Consider the following 8,392-nt stretch of genomic DNA (forward strand, 5'->3'; position numbering starts at 1 on the left):
ACTTGGCAGCTGGGAGTCCAGCTGGCATACAGCTTCCAGAGCTCAAAGATCTGATTTCAAGTCACAGCAGGCGGAATGGTGGAAGATTTGAGATGGTGATTGCTCGGTTGGCCGACTTGGCAGCTGGGAGTCCAGCTGGCATACAGCTTCCAGAGCTCAAAGATCTGATTTCAAGTCACAGCAGGCGGAATGGTGGAAGATTTGAGATGGTGATTGCTCGGTTGGCCGACTTGGCAGCTGGGATAATTCTGAGTTAATGGAAACACAAAGTCAAGGGCTTTAGCTCTCAGCCTGTCCTTTTTTTTTACTGCCCCCTGATGGGCAGGATGTAAAGTGGACTCTATGTTATAAGTGTTGTTGATGCTTGAGTAAAGGACATGCTGATGATGTTCTCGAGAACCTCCAGCGGTGGATGAATGACGTCACATGCGTAAGCGATTGTCATGTCCAACCCATCCACAAACCCAACATTTATCCCATGGAAAATATCCCTGAGAGCCAAATACTGGACGTATCCATGGAAGTCACTGAAGTGCTCCTGGTTGATGTTCGTGTTCCGATGATGATCACCTTGGTCCTAGGACTGCGGAGCCTCTCCACAGCCTTGCGAACATTGATTGCCGACCTAATGAAGACCCATAATGGGAACGGTCGGAAGTGCTGTCCTAAGGTGAGGACGATGATTGTGTTTTCTCCTCCACCGACTTGGTCGATCTGCCGGGCCATGTACGCGTCCTCCTTGATGGAGTAGAAGGTTTTACTGACGAATGGGAAGGTATGTTTCTTCCACTGGATGTAGATAAACTTGGTTTATAGCTAGAAGAGTCTTCTGCCAAGATTGCATCTCATCCTCTGTGTGGTTGAAATAATCTACGACTTAAAAACAAAGAGAGATATTAGATGGATTGATAGATCTCAGATACCCGTCCAGCAACCACCACAACCAGACTTGTCAGACTGGGCAAGAGGTTCCGGACTCACCCTCCAATGTCCATGCATGCTATAGTTCTGCTTAAAGCAGAAAAACTGCCCTGATAACGGAGAACCAATCAGGAACCTGTGAGGCCCTGCAAATGGACAGGGAGAACTTACTTAGTCTGACAGCTGCTGGATGGTGGAGCAGATGGGTAAGATCAAGCCAGAGACAGACCAGTGTACACACAAGGACAAACAGATACAGAGAAACAAGCAAAGTCGTACAGAATCGGGTCAAAACCAAAATGGCGACAAAGGCACAGAGTTGAATTACTAGAGAGAGGTTGAGTAAGAATTTGATCGGAGATCAGATACACGGAATAGCAAAGTAATAACACCCAGTAATAGGGAAAAGGTATGAGGAGACTAGTAGGACCAGCAAGGAGTAATGGAACTGGGTAGGTAAATAAAGGAGTTACTGGACACCACCCCCAACAGCTGACTGAATCGGCCATCCATCACTATTGTTACCCTTGCTGGACAGGGCTGGGTTGCGGAAAGCTTAGTGTGGCTCAATCAATCCCAACACAGCAGCAGCCTAAGTTACAGTTCACACACACACCAAAAATACAAAGGATAATTAACCCCGCCTGAGCCTATGCACCATAGAATGAACCTACATAGAGGCTGTGTCCTACTCTGAGGCTGAGTAAAAATAAGCACGTGTTTTACTAGGTTCCGTGTTCTCATCCGATGTCCGATGTTTTTAAAATGTTTCAAAACTGTTTAATAAAACTTTTGTGGTAACAACACCTAAGCCGCCTCCCACTGCGGACAGAGGAAGACTTAGCCACGGATGTTACAATAGATAGATAGAGACAAGCAGAAGGAACACTCACTCTTAAGGTTCTCCGCAACGTGTCTAATATACTGTCGCACTGTGGTGTCTCCCATAAGAAATAACTTTTTGCCCTTAAGGAAGTCTTTCAGTTTGTCATTGTCTGTGAACGGCGTCATCCGGCAGTGGACGGGCTTCCACTCATTGTAATGGAGATATCCACTGGGGTAATAGGACCCCAGGCTGCAATTCTCTTCCAGAGTTTGTTTTCTGCCAAAACACAAATAATCAAAAATTTGTTATAATACACAGGGTCAGGGCTTTATAGGACATTGGGGCCCATTTACTAAGGGTCCGTGGACCGAATTTTCATTGGGTTTCCCAATGATTTCCGTTTTGCTCTGCATTTAACAGGGGATTTTGGTGCACGCGATTGGATTTTGGTGCACGATGGCTTGATGCAGTAGAAGGCCTCGCCATCCCTCCTGTCCACATAGCGCCAGATTTCCTTTTCAGTTTCGAATTCAAAGCCACACTCACTATTCACATACTCGGTGGCACTCGTGAAATTTCCTGTGTACTTGATATTGGCAAAGCCCTGGTTCCTGGCCCTCCATAGGGCGGAGACGGCCTCACTGGGGTGCATCAGTAATATAGATATGTGTACAGAACCCCCCCAGAATAAGGTGAACTCTACCAGGTAAGTCCCATCTTTATTGTCTGTGATGGTCCCGCTGGCGCTACTGTTTGTATCAGGGGAGTATATCCTCGCCCTCAGGTAGTCTCCACCATAGAACTTCCTATTTCCAGCATAGTCGTAGGCCGTTACTTTAACCTGCAGCTTGTCCCCACAGCAATACTTAGGCTTAGGGTTGAGGATGACCGTTGTACTTTTTTCCAGGCTGGTCGCCTTATCTAAGTCATTGACCGTCAACTTGGGGATTTGCTTGTCGATCTGTTTAAAAAGTTCTTCAATTTCCGCATCTGTTTCCATCGGGCCGATGTACCCGGGGTTGAAACCCGGGGCTCACTGTTACCCAGCTGGGGGATGTTTACTTTCACGATCTGGAACAGGAATGCAAGTAAATTATCAGACCTAAAAAAAAATCATTTTATAACAAATTTGCATCCTCTTTTAGGATAATTTTGTGGGAAAATTGAATGGGTGTGAGGTACAGGATTATAGAAAATAGCCCAAACCTCAGGCTCAATGTTCAATGGGGAATTGGAGAATGGAAGGACAGGTCCCTTTAAGAACCCTTACCAACTCTGAAGAAGGGGTTAAACAATGCACCCTACTAGAGAGCCCCCTTATCAGCCAATCAGATGACTCTCCAGATGCGGAATAGGAATGAGTTGTCACAGAATTATGAGGCTAAAAATTGGACTCATATTCATTAATACCACATGGACAGACCATTAACCAGGGGATGTTTGGAGAAGGTCTAGGACCTACCTGTACAAGCAGCAGAAAAATAGAGGCTACAATTGCCACTGCCAGAGCTGCCCTCATGGGATACTGCATTTTCCAACCCCCTGAAAATGCCTAACTGATGGGGTTACTTTTCAATCAATCTCTGACCTGTCAGAGGGAAAAAATTCGATCTTAATCATTCCTCAAACTTTAAATTGGATCGTACCATTATAGAATTTTTGTAATTCCCCATGTAGTGACTCTCTGTCCTATCTATCATCTAGTTAAGCCTTATTTCCACTGAGCCAATGCATTACTTATTGGATATATTAAGGTTTAGATATGATAAATATGCCTTATTATTCAGATTTATTTTCTGTGTATTATTAATCAGATTTTTAACATACAGGTACATCCCATTATTAATTAGATTTAAAGATGGATATCTCACTGCATTATTCATTCACTTTCTTTCAACGGTAATGTCTTAACTACATTGTTAAACAGATTTTTAATCAGATCCCATTGCAAGATAAAATAGATGTAACTCTTCACTATTCATCAGTTTCCAATGTTGCATTATTAATCAGATTTCATTTCAAGGTAGAAATCTGGATCTCAAATTTCTTAATCTCTAAGATTTTTTTAAATGAAATTTAATTTAAAGGTGAATATCCCCCACAATTATTAATCTGGTCGAGTTCCACCACCATTATTAATCAGATTTATATTCAGCGTTGTGTTCCCCCTCCCCTCCGTGTTTTAATAGGGAATCCCTGCATTACTAATTAGTTATTTCATTTGAAGGACAACAGGATTGAGATCCCCTCCATTGTTGATTAATCAGATGTATACTCAGGGTTGAGATCTCCCAACATAATGAATTGGATTTATATTCATGGCTGAGATACCCTGGCATTATTAATCAGATATGTAATCAGGGCTGAGGCACCCTGGCATTATTAATCAGATATGTAATCAGGGCTGAGGCACCCTGGCATTATTAATCAGATATGTAATCAGGGCTGAGGTACCCTGGCATTATTAATCAGATATGTAATCAGGGCTGAGGTACCCTGGCATTATTAATCAGATATGTAATCAGGGCTGAGGTACCCTGGCATTATTAATCAGATTTATAATCAGGGATGAGGTACCCTGGCATTATTAATCAGATTTATAATCAGGGCTGAGGTACCCTGGCATTATTAATCAGATATGTAATCAGGGCTGAGGTACCCTGACATTATTAATCAGATATGTAATCAGGGCTCAGGTACCCTGGCATTATTTATCAGATATGTAATCAGGGCTGAGTTACACTGACATTATTAATCAGTTATGTAATCAGGGCTGGGACACCCTGGCATTATTAATCAGATATGTAATCAGGGCTGAGTTACACTGACATTATTAATCAGATATGTAATCAGGGCTGAGGTACCCTGGCATTATTAATCTGATATGTAATCAGGGCTGAGGTACCCTGGCATTGTTAATCAGATATGTAATCAGGGCTGAGGTACCCTGGCATTATTAATCTGATATGTAATCAGGGCTCGGGTAACCCAGAATTATTAATCAGATATGTAATCAGGGCTGAGGTACCCTGGCATTATTAATCAGATATGTAATCAGGGCTCAGGTAACCCAGAATTATTAATCAGATATGTAATCAGGGCTCAGGTACCCTGGCATTATTAATCTGATATGTAATCAGGGCTGAGGTACCCTGGCATTATTAATCAGATATGTAATCAGGGCTCAGGTACCCTGGCATTATTTATCAGATATGTAATCAGGGCTGAGTTACACTGACATTATTAATCAGTTATGTAATCAGGGCTGGGACACCCTGGCATTATTAATCAGATATGTAATCAGGGCTGAGTTACACTGACATTATTAATCAGATATGTAATCAGGGCTGAGGTACCCTGGCATTATTAATCTGATATGTAATCAGGGCTGAGGTACCCTGGCATTGTTAATCAGATATGTAATCAGGGCTGAGGTACCCTGGCATTATTAATCTGATATGTAATCAGGGCTCGGGTAACCCAGAATTATTAATCAGATATGTAATCAGGGCTGAGGTACCCTGGCATTATTAATCAGATATGTAATCAGGGCTCAGGTAACCCAGAATTATTAATCAGATATGTAATCAGGGCTCAGGTACCCTGGCATTATTAATCTGATATGTAATCAGGGCTGAGGTACCCTGGCATTATTAATCAGATATGTAATCAGGGCTAAGATACCCTGGCATTATTAATCAGATATGTAATCAGGGCTCAGGTACCCTGGCATTATTAATCAGATTTATAATCAGGGCTAAGATACCCTGGCATTATTAATCAGATTTATAATCAGGGCTGAGATACCCTGGCATTATTAATCAGATTTATAATCAGGGCTGAGGTACCCTGGCATTATTAATCAGATTCATAATCAGGGCTGAGGTACCCTGGCATTATTAATCAGATATGTAATCAGGGCTAAGATACCCTGGCATTATTAATCAGATATGTAATCAGCGCTGAGGTACCCTGGCATTATTAATCAGATATGTAATCTGGGCTGAGGTACCCTGGCATTATTAATCAGATTCATAATCAGGGCTGAGGTACCCTGGCATTATTAATCAGATTTATAATCAGGGCTGAGGTACCCTGGCATTATTAATCAGATATGTAATCAGGGCTGAGGTACCCTGGCATTATTAATCAGATATGTAATCAGGGCTCAGGTACCCTGGCATTATTAATCAGATTTATAATCAGGGCTAAGATACCCTGGCATTATTAATCAGATTTATAATCAGGGCTGAGATACCCTGGCATTATTAATCAGATTTATAATCAGGGCTGAGGTACCCTGGCATTATTAATCAGATTCATAATCAGGGCTGAGGTACCCTGGCATTATTAATCAGATATGTAATCAGGGCTGACGTACCCTGGCATTATTAATCAGATATGTAATCAGGGCTGAGGTACCCTGGCATTATTAATCAGATTTATAATCAGGGCTGAGGTACCCTGGCATTATTAATCAGATATATAATCGGGGCTGAGATACCCTGGCATTATTAATCAGATTTATAATCAGGGCTGAGGTACCCTGGCATTATTAATCAGATATGTAATCAGGGCTGAGGTACCCTGGCATTATTAATCAGATTTGTAATCAGGGCTGAGGTACCCTGGCATTATTAATCAGATTTATTATCAGGGCTGAGGTACCCTGGCATTATTAATCAGATATATAATCAGGGCTGAGATACCCAGGTATTATTAATCAGATTTATAATCAGGGCTGAGGTACCCTGGCATTATTATTAAATATGTAATCAGGGCTGAGGTACCCTGGCAATATTAATCAGATTTATAATCAGGGCTGAGGTACCCTGGCATTATTAATCTGATATGTAATCAGGGCTGAGGTACCCTGGCATTGTTAATCAGATATGTAATCAAGGCTGAGGTACCCTGGCATTATTAATCTGATATGTAATCAGGGCTGAGGTACCCTGGCATTGTTAATCAGATATGTAATCAGGGCTGAGGTACCCTGGCATTATTAATCTGATATGTAATCAGGGCTGAGGTACCCTGGCATTATTAATCAGATATGTAATCAGGGCTGAGGTACCCTGGCATTATTAATCTGATATGTAATCAGGGCTGAGGTACCCTGGCATTATTAATCAGATATGTAATCAGGGCTCAGGTACCCTGGCATTATTAATCAGATTTATAATCAGGGCTAAGATACCCTGGCATTATTAATCAGATATGTAATCAGGGCTCAGGTACCCTGGCATTATTAATCAGATTTATAATCAGGGCTGAGATACCCTGGCATTATCAATCAGATTTATAATCAGGGCTGAGGTACCCTGGCATTATTAATCAGATATGTAATCAGGGCTAAGATACCCTGGCATTATTAATCAGATATGTAATCTGGGCTGAGGTACCCTGGCATTATTAATCAGATTTATAATCAGGGCTGAGGTACCCTGGCATTATTAATCAGATATATAATCAGGGCTGAGATACCCTGGCATTATTAATCAGATATATAATCAGGGCTGAGATACCCTGGCATTATTAATCAGATTTATAATCAGGGCTGAGGTACCCTGGCATTATTAATCAGATATGTAATCAGGGCTGAGGTACCCTGGCATTATTAATCAGATTTATAATCAGGGCTGAGGTACCCTGGCATTATTAATCAGATATATAATCAGGGCTGAGATACCCTGGCATTATTAATCAGATTTATAATCAGGGCTGAGGTACCCTGGCATTATTAATCAGATATGTAATCAGGGCTGAGGTACCCTGGCATTATTAATCAGATATGTAATCAGGGCTGAGGTACCCTGGCATTATTAATCAGATTTGTAATCAGGGCTGAGGTACCCTGGCATTATTAATCAGATTTATAATCAGGGCTGAGGTACCCTGGCATTATTAATCAGATTTATAATCAGGGCTGAGGTACCTTGGCATTATTAATCAGATATGTAATCAGGGCTGAGGTACCCTGGCATTATTAATCAGATATGTAATCAGGGCTGAGGTACCTTGGCATTATTAATCAGATTTATAATCAGCGCTGAGGTACCCTGGCATTATTAATCAGATATGTAATCAGCGCTGAGGTACCCTGGCATTATTAATCAGATATGTAATCAGGGCTGAGGTACCCTGGCATTATTTATCAGATATGTAATCAGGGCTCCAGGTACCCTGGCATTATTAATCAGATATGTAATCAAGGCTGAGGTACCCTGGCATTATTTATCAGATATGTAATCAGGGCTGAGGTACCCTGGCATTATTAATCAGATATGTAATCAGGGCTGAGGTACCCTGGCATTATTAATCAGATATGTAATCATGGCTCAGGTACCCTGGCATTATTAATCAGATATGTAATCAGGGCTCAGGTACCCTGGCATTATTTATCAGATATGTAATCAGGGCTCCAGGTACCCTGGCATTATTTATCAGATATGTAATCAGGGCTCAGGTACCCTGGCATTATTTATCAGATATGTAATCAGGGTTTCAGGTACCCTGGCATTATTTATCAGATATGTAATCAAGGCTGAGATACCCCTGTTTTTTTAATGATGAGGGTTGCTTTCCCCCTGTAATATTAATCAGATTTATATATCTGGGCTGTGATGTCCTTGCATTACTAAT

General features: G+C 41.6%; 1 pseudogene; it reads right to left on the bottom strand.

Moving 5' to 3' along the window:
* Positions 1-246: 246 nt before the first annotated feature.
* LOC140076028 (NXPE family member 2-like) lies at positions 247-2,747 on the bottom strand (annotated as a pseudogene).
* Between the last annotated feature and the right edge of the window lie 5,645 nt (positions 2,748-8,392).

This window comes from Engystomops pustulosus, chromosome 8, assembly GCF_040894005.1.
Source record: "Engystomops pustulosus chromosome 8, aEngPut4.maternal, whole genome shotgun sequence".
NCBI lineage: Eukaryota > Metazoa > Chordata > Amphibia > Anura > Leptodactylidae > Engystomops > Engystomops pustulosus.